This window comes from Oncorhynchus gorbuscha, unplaced genomic scaffold, assembly GCF_021184085.1.
Source record: "Oncorhynchus gorbuscha isolate QuinsamMale2020 ecotype Even-year unplaced genomic scaffold, OgorEven_v1.0 Un_scaffold_2763, whole genome shotgun sequence".
Taxonomy (NCBI): domain Eukaryota; kingdom Metazoa; phylum Chordata; class Actinopteri; order Salmoniformes; family Salmonidae; genus Oncorhynchus; species Oncorhynchus gorbuscha.
Window position 1 is genome coordinate 15,001 of NW_025747185.1, and position 16,829 is coordinate 31,829.

General features: G+C 46.7%; 1 pseudogene; it reads right to left on the bottom strand.

Annotated features, from left to right (window-relative positions):
- Positions 1-3,045, bottom strand: part of LOC124026548 — a 17,702-nt pseudogene extending 14,657 nt beyond the window's left edge.
- Positions 3,046-16,829: the final 13,784 nt, after the last annotated feature.

The following is a 16,829-nucleotide window of genomic DNA, read 5'->3' on the forward strand; positions in this document are numbered from 1 at the left end:
AAAATAATAAATTAGTTTAAATAAATCATTTAAAAATCATTTAATTTAATTTTAAAAAACAACCATATAATTTTCTATGGTGAAAGATGCTGTGAAGCCTCAGCCAGTTAAGTTATTTGAAAAATACCTAATAAAACAAGGTAGCTATAAATTTTCAGCACCAGGCGCTATCCACCTATTGATTGCGCTGCGGTTACAGAGTTCACGTTTCAGCACCACTGAAACGGTCCGCTGGCCTGTTTTATTAGCTGGCCGTCTCCTGTATTCTCTCTCCTCACGAAGGAAGTTAAAACGTAACTTCTGCATTATTTTAGGCAACTTCCTTTTTAGAAAATTACATTTGCCACTTTTTGAATCTCGGGTATGAATTTTTTTTTAATTATATATATATATATATATATATTGTTTAAGTGAAACAAATATTAAATAATTTGGGGGCTTCGGGGACCAAATAATATTACCTGCAGGTCAGATTTGGCCCGCGGACCACCAGTTGGGGAATCCTAGGGTAGGGGGGTAGACTAGGGTAGGATACAGGGTAGGGGGTAAACTAGGGTTTAGGGTAGGATGGGGTAGGGTTAGACAAGGGTAGGAGGTAGGGTAGGATATGGGGTAGGGGTTAGACTAGGGTAAGATATAGGGTAGGATATGGGGTAGGGGTTAGACTAGGGTAGGATACAGGGATAGGGGGTAAACTAGGGTTTAGGGTAGGATGGGGTAGGGTTTGACTAGGGTAGGTTTAGGGTAGGATATGGGGTAGGGGTTAGACTAGGGTAAGGTTAGGGTAGGATATGAGGCAGGGGTTAGACTAGGGTAAGGTATAGGGTAGGATATGAGGTAGGGTTTGACTAGGGTAGGGTTTAGGGTAGGATATGGAGTAGGGGTTAGACTAGGGTAGGATATGTGGTAGGGGTAGACTAGGGTAGAATTTAGGGTAGGATATGGGGTAGACTAGGGTAGGGGTAGACTAGGGTAGGGTTTAGGGTTTAGGGGTAGGGTTAGACTAGGGCAAGGTTTAGGGTAGGATATGAGGTAGGGGGTAGACTAGGGCAGGGTTTAGGGTAGAATATGGGGTAGGGGTACACTAGGGTAGCCTACCTTTCGGCAGGGCAGAGGGTAGACCAGGGTAGCTATTTAGGGTAGGATATGGAGTAGACCAGGGTAGCCTACCTTTCTGCAGGCAGGGCAGAGGGTAGACCAGGGTAGATATTTAGGGTAGGATTGGAGTAGACCAGGGTAGCCTACCTTTCTGCAGGCAGGGCAGAGGGTAGACCAGGGTAGATATTTAGGGTAAGATATGGAGTAGACCAGGGTAGCCTACCTTTTTGCAGGCGGGGCAGAGGGTAGACCAGGGTAGATATTTAGGGTAGGATATGGAGTAGACCAGGGTAGACCAGGGTAGACCAGGGTAGCATACCTTTCTGCAGGCAGGGCAGAGGGTAGACCAGGGTAGCCTACCTTTCTGCAGGCGGGGCAGAGGGTAGACCAGGGTAGATATTTAGGGTAGGGTATGGGGTAGGATATGGAGTAGACCAGGGTAGCCTACCTTTCTGCAGGCGGGGCAGAGGGTAGACCAGGGTAGATATTTAGGGTAGGATATGGGGTAGGATATGGAGTAGACCAGGGTAGCCTACCTTTCTGGAGGCAGGGCAGAGGGTAGACCAGGGTAGCCTACCTTTCTGCAGGCAGGGCAGAGGGTAGACCAGGGTAGCATACCTTTCTGCAGGCAGGGCAGAGGCCGTTCTCGGTAGATCTGTGCGGATGCGGTGCCAGCAGACCAGCGTACAGATCTGGTAGGAGGTGCAGGGGAAGACCAGGGTAGATATCCGTCTCCAGCGGCTCCAAGCACAGAGGACACTCCATAGGATCCATAACCTTCACCTCTGGACTGCAGGATATCCAAGACGACGAGCAGAGAGAGACACGTGGCAGAGCCTACCTTTCGCAGGCTGGAAAGAGACGGGGAGGAGGGGTAGGGGGGTAGACCAGGGTAGATATTTAGGATGAACAGAAAGTCCCCACCAGTGGACAAAGTGTGTTGAATTGCAGGCAGGAAATGAGCTTTGACAGTGTGTTGAATTGGAGACAGGGCATGAGGGTTGACCAGGGTGTTGAATTGGAAACAGGAAATGAGCTTTGAAAGTGTGGGAATTGGAAACAGGAAATGAGCTTTGAAAGGGTTGAATTGGAAACAGGAAATTAGCTTTGACAGTTTCTGAATTGCAGGAAATGAGCTTTGACAGTGTGTTGAATTGCAGGAAATGAGCTTTGACAGTGTGTTGAATTGCAGGAAATGAGCTTTGACAGTGTGTTGAATTGCAGGAAATGAGTTTTGACAGTGTGTTGAATTGCAGGAAATGAGCTTTGACAGTGTGTTGAATTGCAGGAAATGAGTTTTGACAGTGTGTTGAATTGCAGAAATGAGCTTTCACAGTGTGTTGAATTGCAGGAAATGAGCTTTGACAGTGTGTTGAATTGCAGGAAATGAGCTTTGACAGTGGTTGAATTGCAGGAAATGAGCTTTGACAGTGTGTTGAATTGCAGGAAATGAGCTTTGACAGTGTGTTGAATTGCAGGAAATGAGCTTTGACAGTGTGTTGAATTGCAGGAAATGAGTTGACAGTGTGTTGAATTGCAGGAAATGAGCTTTGACAGTGTGTTGAATTGCAGGAAATGAGTTTTGACAGTGTGTTGAATTGCAGGAAATGAGCTTTGACAGTGTGTTGAATTGCAGGAAATGAGCTTTGACAGTGTGTTGAATTGCAGGAAATGAGCTTTGACAGTGTGTTGAATTGCAGGAAATGAGCTTTGACAGTGTGTTGAATTGCAGGAAATGAGCTTTGACAGTGTGTTGAATTGCAGGAAATGAGTTTTGACAGTGTGTTGAATTGCAGGAAATGAGTTTTGACAGTGTGTTGAATTGCAGGAAATGAGCTTTGAAAGTGTCACATTTTCTTTCCGCCAAACAAGAGGGATGGGAACAGTTTTGGGGAAGCATTTTGTCCCAATGTGGACGTTCGTTACGATGTCGATAAACGATTCCATCTATCCGAACCGTTGCCACCTAGGAAGTTAGTGACCAGACCTTCTCAAATAGTATCTGGTTGAGTACCCCTGGTGTGCTGAGTACCCCTGGTGTGCTGGTTGAGTACCCCTGGTGTGAGTGTTAATAGTATCTGGTTGAGTACCCCTGGTGTGCTGGTGGTGTGAGTGTTAATAGTATCTGGTTGAGTACCCCTGGTGTGCTGGTTGAGTACCCCTGGTGTGAGTGTTAATAGTATCTGGTTGAGTACCCCTGGTGTGCTGGTTGAGTACCCCTGGTGTGAGTGTTAATAGTATCTGGTTGAGTACCCCTGGTGTGCTGGTTGAATACCCCTGGTGTGAGTGTTAATAGTATCTGGTTGAGTACCCCTGGTGTGTGTTAATACCCCTGTATCTGGTTGAGTACCCCTGGTGTGCTGGTTGAATACCCCTGGTGTGCTGGTTGAATACCCCTGGTGTGAGTGTTAACAGTATCTGGTTGAGTACCCCTGGTGTGCTGGTTGAGTACCCCTGGTGTGCTGGTTGAATACCCCTGGTGTGAGTGTTAACAGTATCTGGTTGAGTACCCCTGGTGTGAGTGTTAGTAGTATCTGGTTGAATACCCCTGGTGTGAGTGTTAATAGTATCTGGTTGAATACCCCTGGTGTGAGTGTTAACAGTATCTGGTTGAATACCCCTGGTGTGCTGGTTGAATACCCCTGGTGTGCTGGTTGAATACCCCTGGTGTGAGTGTTAATAGTATCTGGTTGAATACCCCTGGTGTGAGTGTTAATAGTATCTGGTTGAGTACCCCTGGTGTGCTGGTTGAATACCCCTGGTGTGAGTGTTAATAGTGGCTGGTTGAATACCCCTGGTGTGCTGGTTGAATACCCCTGGTGTGAGTGTTAATAGTATCTGGTTGAGTACCCCTGGTGTGCTGGTTGAATACCCCTGGTGTGAGTGTTAGTAGTATCTGGTTGAATACCCCTGGTGTGCTGGTGTTAACAGTATCTGGTTGAATACCCCTGGTGTGCTGGTTGAATACCCCTGGTGTGAGTGTTAACAGTATCTGGTTGAGTACCCCTGGTGTGCTGGTTGAATACCCCTGGTGTGAGTGTTAACAGTATCTGGTTGAGTACCCCTGGTGTGCTGGTTGAATACCCCTGGTGTGAGTGTTAGTAGTATCTGGTTGAATACCCCTGGTGTGAGTGTTAATAGTATCTGGTTGAGTACCCCTGGTGTGCTGGTTTGAGTACCCCTGGTGTGAGTGTTAATAGTATCTGGTTGAGTACCCCTGGTGTGAGTGTTAGTAGTATCTGGTTGAATACCCCTGGTGTGCTGGTTGAATACCCCTGGTGTGCTGGTTGAATACCCCTGGTGTGAGTGTTAACAGTATCTGGTTGAGTACCCCTGGTGTGCTGGTTGAATACCCCTGGTGTGAGTGTTAGTAGTATCTGGTTGAATACCCCTGGTGTGAGTGTTAATAGTATCTGGTTGAGTGGTGTGCTGGTTGAATACCCCTGGTGTGAGTGTTAGTAGTATCTGGTTGAATACCCCTGGTGTGAGTGTTAATAGTATCTGGTTGAGTACCCCTGGTGTGCTGGTTGAGTACCCCTGGTGTGAGTGTTAATAGTATCTGGTTGAGTACCCCTGGTGTGAGTGTTAATAGTATCTGGTTGAATACCCCTGGTGTGAGTGTTAATAGTATCTGGTTGAGTACCCCTGGTGTGAGTGTTAGTAGTATCTGGTTGAATACCCCTGGTGTGAGTGTTAATAGTATCTGGTTGAGTACCCCTGGTGTGCTGGTTTGAGTACCCCTGGTGTGTGCTGGTTGAGTACCCCTGGTGTGAGTGTTAATAGTATCTGGTTGAGTACCCCTGGTGTGCTGGTTTGAGTACCCCTGGTGTGAGTGTTAATAGTATCTGGTTGAGTACCCCTGGTGTGAGTGTTAGTAGTATCTGGTTGAGTACCCCTGGTGTGAGTGTTAGTAGTATCTGGTTGAGTACCCCTGGTGTGAGTGTTAATAGTATCTGGTTGAATACCCCTGGTGTGCTGGTTGAATACCCCTGGTGTGAGTGTTAACAGTATCTGGTTGAGTACCCCTGGTGTGCTGGTTGAATACCCCTGGTGTGAGTGTTAATAGTATCTGGTTGAGTACCCCTGGTGTGCTGGTTGAATACTGGTTGAGTACCCCTGGTGTGAGTGTTAATAGTATCTGGTTGAGTACCCCTGGTGTGCTGGTTGAGTACCCCTGGTGTGAGTGTTAACAGTATCTGGTTGAGTACCCCTGGTGTGCTGATTGAATACCCTTGGTGTGCTGGTTGAATACCCCTGGTGTGAGTGTTAATAGTATCTGGTTGAGTACCCCTGGTGTGCTGGTTGAATACCCCTGGTGTGAGTGTTAATAGTATCTGGTTGAGTACCCCTGGTGTGCTGGTTGAGTAGCCCTGGTGTGAGTGTTAGTAGTATCTGGTTGAGTACCCCTGGTGTGAGTGTTAATAGTATCTGGTTGAATACCCCTGGTGTGAGTGTTAATAGTATCTGGTTGAATACCCCTGGTGTGAGTGTTAATAGTATCTGGTTGAATACCCCTGGTGTGAGTGTTAATAGTATCTGGTTGAATACCCCTGGTGTGCTGGTTGAATACCCCTGGTGTGAGTGTTAACAGTATCTGGTTGAGTACCCCTGGTGTGCTGATTGAATACCCTTGGTGTGCTGGTTGAATACCCCTGGTGTGAGTGTTAATAGTATCTGGTTGAGTACCCCTGGTGTGCTGGTTGAATACCCCTGGTGTGAGTGTTAATAGTATCTGGTTGAGTTCCCCTGGTGTGAGTGTTAGTAGTATCTGGTTGAATACCCCTCGTGTGAGTGTTAGTAGTATCTGGTTGAGTACCCCTGGTGTGAGTGTTAGTAGTATCTGGTTGAGTACCCGTGGTGGAGTGTTAATAGTATCTGGTCGAGTACCCCTGGTGTGAGTGTTAGTAGTATCTGGTGTGCTGGTTGAATACCCCTGGTGTGAGTGTTACTAGTGCTGTACAGAGAACCAATGCCAAACAAAATCATACTGACTACACAGTTCCGTACAGAGAAACAATCATTGGCTGAACAAAAAGGTCTCTGGTTGACCGTGTGTCTGCGTGAGTCTCAACCAACCACTGAGAGAAAGAAAGGCTTTTATGTCCCAGCCGTGTGGCCTGTTTTCCACTCAGCCATTTGAGGAATTAAATTGATTTAGTGGTCTAGACCTCGTTAAAACTCTCATGTTCCTCTACCCAGAGAGAGATGAGAAGAGCCATTGGAGAGGTTGAAACACAGGCCTATGTTTTAAGTCTGAAGTGAACACTACACATAATAATAATAATATAATATATGCCATTTTCGCGCCGAGACCTTTTATCCAAGCGAACCAGCTCCATACAAAAAGACCCTCATGAAAAATGAGGGGGAAACATTCTACTGTTTGTCCATCTGGTCACCGTAGGATATTCTGACTATCCCACAAAATAGTCTGAATTAAAATTAAGAATGCGCAATATGCTCTACCAACTTTTAGCATCCAACTGAGTTGCTGCATTATATCTCAAGTCAAAAGAAAATAAGGCGGCGATTCCTCATTGAAACAAACTTGTCTTTGGCTTCCGACTTCGTCTTGCATAGAGAGAGAAAAAATGTCTTGTGCACAAACATCCCGAAAGAAAGAACCAGTCAAAGACCAAAAACACCATAAAATGTCCTAATACAAGGAACTTGAAAAAGATGGGAAAAGACAAGACAATAAACTACTGTTTGTCCATCATAACATACCCAAAACGCTAGCCCGTATATTCAACATACCTCAAAATAGTCCCGAATCAAAATCTAAACGAATGGGTCAATAATTTTGAAAACGTGGAGATCTTGGTCATACCCAAAACGCTTACATCCAACTCCCAAAACGTTGTGCATTATATCTCAAGTCAAAAGAAAATGGCAAGGCGGCGATTCCTCATTGCCCGTACTCACAACATACCAACATAAAACGCTACGCCCGTCATCAACATACCCAAAATAGAGAGAGAAAAATGTCTTGTGCACAAACATCCCAAAGAAAGAACCCTTGTCAAAGACCAAAAACACCATAAAATGCCCTAATCAACATACCCAAAAACGGTTCTGAACTGTTTCAGATGGGAAGAAGACAAACATATAAACTAGCCAGGTCATCAACATACCCAAAACGCTACACCCGTACTCATCAACATACCCAAAAAACGCTACACCCGTACTCATCAACATACCCAAAAACGCTACGCCCGTACTCATCAACATACCCAAAACGCTACCCGTACCCAACATACCCAAAACGCTACGCTCATCAACATACCCAAACGCTACACCCGTACTCATCAACATACCCAAAACGCTACACCCGTACTCATCAACATACCCAAACGCTACGCCCGTACTCATCAACATACCCAAAACGCTACGCCCGTACTCATCAACATACCCAAAACGCTACGCCCGTACTCATCAACATACCCAAACGCTACGCCCGTACTCATCAACATACCCAAAACGCTACGCCCGTACTCATCAACATACCCAAAACGCTACGCCCGTACTCATCAACATACCCAAAACGCTACGCCCGTACTCATCAACATACCCAAAACGCTACGCCCGTACTCATCAACATACCCAAAACGCTACGCCCGTACTCATCAACATACCCAAAACGCTACGCCCGTACTCATCAACATACCCAAACGCTACGCCCGTACTCATCAACATACCCAAAACGCTACGCCCGTACTCATCAACATACCCAAAACGCTACACCCGTACTCATCAACATACCCAAAACGCTACACCCGTACTCATCAACATACCCAAAACGCTACACCCGTACTCATCAACATACCCAAAACGCTACACCCGTACTCATCAACATACCCAAAACGCTACACCCGTACTCATCAACATACCCAAAACGCTACACCCGTACTCATCAACATACCCAAAACGCTACACCCGTACTCATCAACATACCCAAAACGCTACACCCGTACTCATCAACATACCCAAAACGCTACACCCGTACTCATCAACATACCCAAAACGCTACACCCGTACTCATCAACATACCCAAAACGCTACACCCGTACTCATCAACATACCCAAAACGCTACACCCGTACTCATCAACATACCCAAAACGCTACACCCGTACTCATCAACATACCCAAAACGCTACACCCGTACTCATCAACATACCCAAAACGCTACACCCGTACTCATCAACATACCCAAAACGCTACACCCGTACTCATCAACATACCCAAAACGCTACACCCGTACCCATCAACATACCCAAAACGCTACACCCGTACTCATCAACATACCCAAAACGCTACACCCGTACTCATCAACATACCCAAAACGCTACACCCGTACTCATCAACATACCCAAAACGCTACACCCGTACTCATCAACATACCCAAAACGCTACACCCGTACTCATCAACATACCCAAAACGCTACACCCGTACTCATCAACATACCCAAAACGCTACACCCGTACTCATCAACATACCCAAAACGCTACACCCGTACTCATCAACATACCCAAAACGCTACACCCGTACTCATCAACATACCCAAAACGCTACACCCGTACTCATCAACATACCCAAAACGCTACACCCGTACTCATCAACATACCCAAAACGCTACACCCGTACTCATCAACATACCCAAAACGCTACACCCGTACTCATCAACATACCCAAAACGCTACACCCGTACTCATCAACATACCCAAAACGCTACACCCGTACTCATCAACATACCCAAAACGCTACACCCGTACTCATCAACATACCCAAAACGCTACACCCGTACTCATCAACATACCCAAAACGCTACACCCGTACTCATCAACACTCTCTGCAAAGCCAACAGATGACATCCTCGTCACGTGACGACTGAAGAGTTGAGACATTTATAAACTGATAGAGCAGACGTCTGGTGTGATGTCAGGAGGGTTGTATGTGTGAGGGACGGTGTGATTCATAAGAACTATGAGCATTCAGACGACAGGTACACAGTGCCTTGGGAAAGTAGTCAGAACCCTTTCCCTGTTTTCACTTTTGGTTACGTTACAGCCTTGTTCTAAAATGGATTGAATCATTTGTTCCTCAGTCTAAACACAATACCCCGTAATGACATCACAACACCCCACAATGACATCACAATACCCCGTAATGACATCACAACACCCCATAATGACATCACAACACCCCATAGTGACATCACAACACCCCACAATGACATCACAACACCCCACAATGACATCACAATACCCCGTAATGACATCACAATACCCCACAATGACATCACAACACCCCATAGTGACATCACAATACCCCGTAGTGACATCACAACACCCCGTAATGACATCACAACACCCCATAATGACATCACAACACCCCATAGTGACATCACAACACCCCATAATGACATCACAACACCCCATAGTGACATCACAACACCCCATAATGACATCACAACACCCCATAATGACATCACAACACCCCATAGTGACATCACAACACCCCATAGTGACATCACAACACCCCATAGTGACATCACAACACCCCACAATGACATCACAACACCCCATAGTGACATCACAATACCCCATAGTGACATCACAACACCCCATAGTGACATCACAACACCCCATAGTGACATCACAACACCCCATAATGACATCACAACACCCCATAGTGACATCACAACACCCCATAATGACATCACAATACCCCATAATGACATCACAATACCCCATAATGACATCACAACACCCCATAATGACCAAGCCAAAACAGGTTTTTAGAAATGTTAGCATAAGTATTCAGACCCTTTGCTATGAGACTCGAAAATGAGCTCGTATGCATTCCGTTTTTTCCATTGATCATCCTTGAGATGTATTCTGCAACATGATTGGAATCCACCTTTGGTAAATTCAATTGATTGGACATGATTTGGAAAGGCAATGTCGATATAAGGTCCCACAGTTAACAGTGCATGTCAGAGCAAAAATCAAGCCATGAGGTCGAAAGGTGTGCATGTAGAGCTCCGAGACAGGATTATTTTGAGGCACAGATCTGGGGAAGGGCACCAAAAAAATGTCTGCAACATTGAAGGTCCCCAAGAACACAGTGGCCTCCATCAATCTAAAATGGAAGAAGTTTGGATTCAACCAGACTCTTTCTAGGGCTGGCCGCCCGGCCAAACTGTGCAATCACGGGAGAAGGGCCGTGGTCAGGGAGGTGACCAAGAACCCGATGGTCACTCTGACATAGCTCCAGCTTTCCTCTGTGGAGATAGGAGAACCTTCCAGAAGGACAACCACCTCTGCAGCACTTCACCAATCAGGCCTTTATGGTAGAGTGGACAGATGGAAACCACTCCTCAGTAAAAAGGCACACGACAGCCGGCTTGGAGTTTGTCAAAATGCACCTAAAGAACTCAGACCATGAGAAACAAGATTCTCTGGTCTGATGAAACCAAGATTGAACTCTTTGGCCTGAATGTCAAGCGTCACGTCTGGAGGAAATCTGGCACCATCCCTACGGTGAAGCATGGTGGTGGCAGCATCCTGCTGTGGGGATGTTTTTCAGCTGCAGGGACTGGGAGACAAGTCAGGACAGAGGGAAGGATGAACGGAGCAAAGTACAGAGAGATCCCTTGATGAAAACCTGCTCCAGATCACTCAGGACCTCAAACTGGGGCGGAGGTTCGCCTTCCAACAGGACAACGACCCGAAGCACACAGCAAAGACAGAGCATGAGTCGCTTCAGGACAAGTCTCAATGTCCTCGAGTGGCCCAGCCAGAGCCCGGACTTGAAGCTGATTGAACATCTCTGGAGAAACCTGAAAATAGCTGTCAGAGCTTAAGAGGATCTGCACAGAACAATGGGAGAAACTTCCAGAATACAGGCTTGTAAGTGTCATACCCTAGAAGACTTGAGGCTGTAATCGCTGCCAAAGGTGCTTCAACAAAGTACTGAGTAAAGGGTCTGAATACTTGTGTAAATGTGATCTTAATACTGAGTAAAGGGTTTTTGCTTTGTCATTATGGGGTATTGTGTGTAGATCGACGAGGGGAAAAGACCATCCATTTTAGAAAAAGGCTGTAACGTGACAAAATGTGGGAAAAAAAGTCAAGGGGTCTGAATACTTTCCGAAGAAGAAAGGATCACACACACACACACACACACACACACACACACACACACACACACACACACACACACACACACACACACACACACACACACACACACACACACACACACACACACACACACACACACACACACACACACACACACACACACACACACACACACGGAAGGATATAATGAGACCGGCTGAGTCAGAGACACACTGGAAGACTCCCCCAGAGAGGATCATGGGTAAATAACAATTCATCAAGCTCTCATCAGGATGTCTCATCAGAGAGAGAGAGAGAGAGAGACACAGCATGCCTGTCTGTAAAAAAGCTCTGAATGGATGTGCTGGACAATAACAAGGGCCTTTTACAATCCATCCCATCACACCGGAAGACTCCCCCCAGAGAGGATCATGGGTAAATAACAACATCTGTCTTTTTTTAATTGGGAAAGGATCCCCTACTTCTTAAGTGATTTACTCTAACAGAAAGCAATACAATACATACACTACATGACCAACGGTATGTGGACAACTGCTCGTCCAACATCTCATTCCAAAATCATAGCCATTAATACGGAGTATTAACAGCAATGTTCCAGCATCTAGGGGAAAGCCTTTTTGCTGCTATAACAGCCTCCACTCTTCTGGGAAGGCTTTCCACTAGATGTTGGAACATTGCTGCTATAACAGCCTCCACTCTTCTGGGAAGACTTTCCACTAGATGTTGGAACATTGCTGCTATAACAGCCTCCACTCTTCTGGGAAGGCTTTCCACTAGATGTTGTAACATTGCTGCTATAACAGCCTCCACTCTTCTGGGAAGGCTTTCCACTAGATGTTGGAACATTGCTGCTATAACAGCCTCCACTCTTCTGGGAAGGCTTTCCACTAGATGTTGTAACATTGCTGCTATAACAGCCTCCACTCTTCTGGGAAGGCTTTCCACTAGATGTTGGAACATCGCTGCTATAACAGCCTCCACTCTTCTGGGAAGGTTTTCCACTAGATGTTGGAACATTGCTGCTATAACAACCTCCACTCTTCTGGGAAGGCTTTCCACTTGATGTTGGAACATTGCTGCTATAACAGCCTCCACTCTTCTGGGAAGGCGTTCCACTTGACCCGAACCACAAAAAACTCCACCAAACTTTACAGTTGGCACTATGCATTAAGCCGGTAGCGTTCTCCTGGCACTCGCCAAACCCAGATTTGTCTGTCGGACTGCCTGATGTTGAAGCAGGATTCATCACTCCATAGAACTATGTGCTCGATTTTATACACCCGTTACCAAAGGCTGTGGCTGAATTAGCTGAATCCACTCATTTGATGGGGTGTCCACATACTTTTCTATATAAATTGTAGGCCTAAAGGGCAAATAACCAATTTCACACCTTGTTTCATGCTAACAGATGCATTTTATTTTGTTATTTCCAGGGCAACATACTGGTTAGCAAAGCCATTGCTGTTTTCTCCTCAAACTTTAAAATATCCTTTTTGTTTTACAAAACAATGGTCTCTAGAGGCTGACACCTGGGCCTGCATGACTATCAACAAGATGCAAAGACAAGGTGCAAAGACCTGGTGACACTGACCAAGATTCAACTCTGTTTCTGTTCTGGTTCTCACAGAGAGAGAATGTCTCTTCAGGCTGACACACACACACACACACACACACACACACACACACACACACACACACACACACACACACACACACACACACACACACACACACACACACACACACACACACACACACACACACACACACACACACACACACACACACACACACACACACACACACGGGGTAGAGGAAGGGGGAGTCTAAAAATACACTGTCCCATCCCCAGCCCGGAGAGAGGAGGAGGAGGAGCCAGCTCCCATCCCCAGCACAGAGAGAGGAGGAGGAGGAGCCAGCTCCCATCCCCAGCACAGAGAGAGGAGGAGGAGGAAGAGGAGGAGCCAGCTCCCATCCCCAGCACGGAGAGAGGAGGAGGAGGAGGAGGAGGAGCCAGCTCCCCGGTCCTCTCTTTAAAGGGAAGTGGTGAAGGGAAACATGGTGCTCTTTCAAATCAAATGTATTTATATAGCCCTTCTTACATCCCTCCCCTTCTTCTCCTGCCTGCTCTACATGTAAGGCCATCAGCCTTTCCTGGGGTCGACCCCGTCTTGCAGCCTAAATAGAGCCCTATTCCCTATATAATGAACTACTTTAGACCAGAGCCCTATTCCCTATATAGTGCACTACTTTAGACCAGAGCCCTTTTCCCCATATAGTACACTACTATAGACCAGAGCCCCGTGGACCTTGGTGATAAAGTAGTGCACTATAAAGAGAGTAGGGTGCCATTTGGGGGACAACCCAATGGACACAGGCCAGAGGTGGGGTATCCGAGTGGGCCCTACCATGATTGGATGGGTGATAGGCCTGCAGAGTGGAGCTGGTCTGACTCACGTTCCTGCACGTGTCCAGTATGAAATTAGAAAACAGCCACAGTTGCATTTGACATTTTATCCTCCCAGTTAAGTTACTGTACAGCGTTGAGACTCGGGCTGTGGTTTCCCAGGATGCCGTCACGGTAAGATCTGTCTGTCTGGCTACGGAGGGAACCAACACTGTGGTCCTACCAGGAGGCGTGGAGTGGAGTCTGCACCATATACTCTCACTAGTGGGGTCCCCCAGGGCTCGGTTCTAGGCCCTCTTCTCTCTATAGACCAAGTCACTGCTCCTCTCATGGTCTCTCCGATCATTGCTCTGCATTGACAATCCACTACTCTTCCACATTTACTCAATATTATTTTTTATTTTTATTTTTTTCTCTCAAAACCTTTTGTATGTTGTCCAATAGAATAATCTGTACTCTTTACTAATGTGCCAAAAAAAAATAGAAAAATATTTTAGGGACCCCACCGCAGTTTCCCTGCGACAACACTAGGGGCCGCCACCCCACCTTTGAATACCACTGCTCTATAACATCAGCAGAGTGACATACCACTGCTCTATAACATCAGTAGAGTGACATACCACTGCTCTATAACATCAGTAGTGACATACCACTGCTCTATAACATCAGTAGTGACATACCACTGCTCTATAACATCAGTAGTGTGACATACCACTGCTCTATAACATCAGTAGTGACATACCACTGCTCTATAACATCAGTAGTGACATACCACTGCTCTATAACATCAGTAGTGACATACCACTGCTCTATAACATCAGTAGAGTGACATACCACTGCTCTATAACATCAGTAGTGACATACCACTGCTCTATAACATCAGTAGTGACATACCACTGCTCTATAACATCAGTAGTGACATACCACTGCTCTATAACATCAGTAGTGACATACCACTGCTCTATAACATCAGTAGAGTGACATACCACTGCTCTATAACATCAGTAGTGTGACATACCACTGCTCTATAACATCAGTAGTGACATACCACTGCTCTATAACATCAGTAGAGTGACATACCACTGCTCTATAACATCAGTAGAGTGACATACCACTGCTCTATAACATCAGTAGTGACATACCACTGCTCTATAACATCAGTAGTGACATACCACTGCTCTATAACATCAGCAGAGTGACATACCACTGCTCTATAACATCAGTAGAGTGACATACCACTGCTCTATAACATCAGTAGAGTGACATACCACTGCTCTATAACATCAGTAGTGACATACCACGGCTCTATAACATCAGCAGAGTGACATACCACTGCTCTATAACATCAGTAGTGACATACCACTGCTCTATAACATCAGTAGTGACATACCACTGCTCTATAACATCAGTAGAGTGACATACCACTGCTCTATAACATCAGTAGTGACATACCACTGCTCTATAACATCAGTAGAGTGACATACCACTGCTCTATAACATCAGCAGAGTGACATACCACTGCTCTATAACATCAGCAGAGTGACATACCACTGCTCTATAACATCAGCAGAGTGACATACCACTGCTCTATAACATCAGCAGAGTGACATACCACTGCTCTATAACATCAGTAGAGTGACATACCACTGCTCTATAACATCAGCAGAGTGACATACCACTGCTCTATAACATCAGCAGAGTGACATACCACTGCTCTATAACATCAGCAGAGTGACATACCACTGCTCTATAACATCAGTAGTGACATACCACTGCTCTATAACATCAGCAGAGTGACATACCACTGCTCTATAACATCAGCAGAGTGACATACCACTGCTCTATAACATCAGCAGAGTGACATACCACTGCTCTATAACATCAGTAGTGACATACCACTGCTCTATAACATCAGCAGAGTGACATACCACTGCTCTATAACATCAGCAGAGTGACATCAGACTTTTCCTCACACAGGAAGTGGCCCAGGCACTAACCCAGGCACTAACCCAGGCCCTAACCCAGGCCCTAACCCAGGCCCTAACCCAGGCCCTAACCCAGGCCCTAACCCAGGCCCTAACCCAGGCGCTAACCCAGGCCCTAACCCAGGCCCTAACCCAGGCCCTAACCCAGGCCCTAACCCAGGCCCTAACCCAGGCACTAACCCAGGCCCTAACCCAGGCCCTAACCCAGGCACTAACCCAGGCACTAACCCAGGCACTAACCCAGGCACTTGTCATCTCCAGTTTAGACTGCTGCAACTCTGTTGTCTGGGCTCCCCGATGAGCCATCAAACCCCTGCAACTTATCCAGAACGTTTTATTTTATCTTTATTTAACTAGGCAATTCTAATTTTCAATGACGGCCTTGGAAGACTGGGTTAACTGCCTTGTTCAGGGGCAGAACAACAGATCTTTACCTTGTCAGCTCAGGGATTTGATCCAGCAACCTTTCAGGATACTGGCACAACGCTCTAACCACTAGACTACCTGCCACCCAACAATGAATGACACAGCCCGCCTGGTCGTTCAACCTTCCTAAATCTTCCCGTGTCACCTCGCACCTACGCACACTCCACTGGCTTCCAGTCGAAGCATCATCTTCAACACCATGGTGTTTACCTACAGAGGAGCAAGAGGAACTGCCCCTCCCTACCTTCAGGCTGTGATCAAACCCTACACCCCAACCTGAGCACTCCGTCCTGCCACCTCTGGGCCCTCCCTAACTTCAGGCTATGATCAAACCCTACACCCCAACCTGAGCACTCCGTCCTGCCACCTCTGGGCCCTCCCTAACTTCAGGCTATGATCAAACCCTACACCCCAACCTGAGCACTCCGTCCTGCCACCTCTGGGCCCTCCCTAACTTCAGGCTATGATCAAACCCTACACCTGAACCTGAGCACTCCGTCCTGCCACCCCCTGGTCTCTAACTACCTTCAGGCTGTGATCAAACCCTACACCCCAACCTGAGCACTCCGTCCTGCCACCCCCTGGTCTCTAACTACCTTCAGGCTGTGATCAAACCCGACACCCCAACCTGAGCACTCCGTCCTGCCACCTCTGGGCCCTCCCTAACTTCAGGCTATGATCAAACCCTACACCCCAACCTGAGCACTCCGTCCTGCCACCCCCTGGTCTCTTGGCCCTCCCTACCTTCAGGCTGTGATCAAACCCT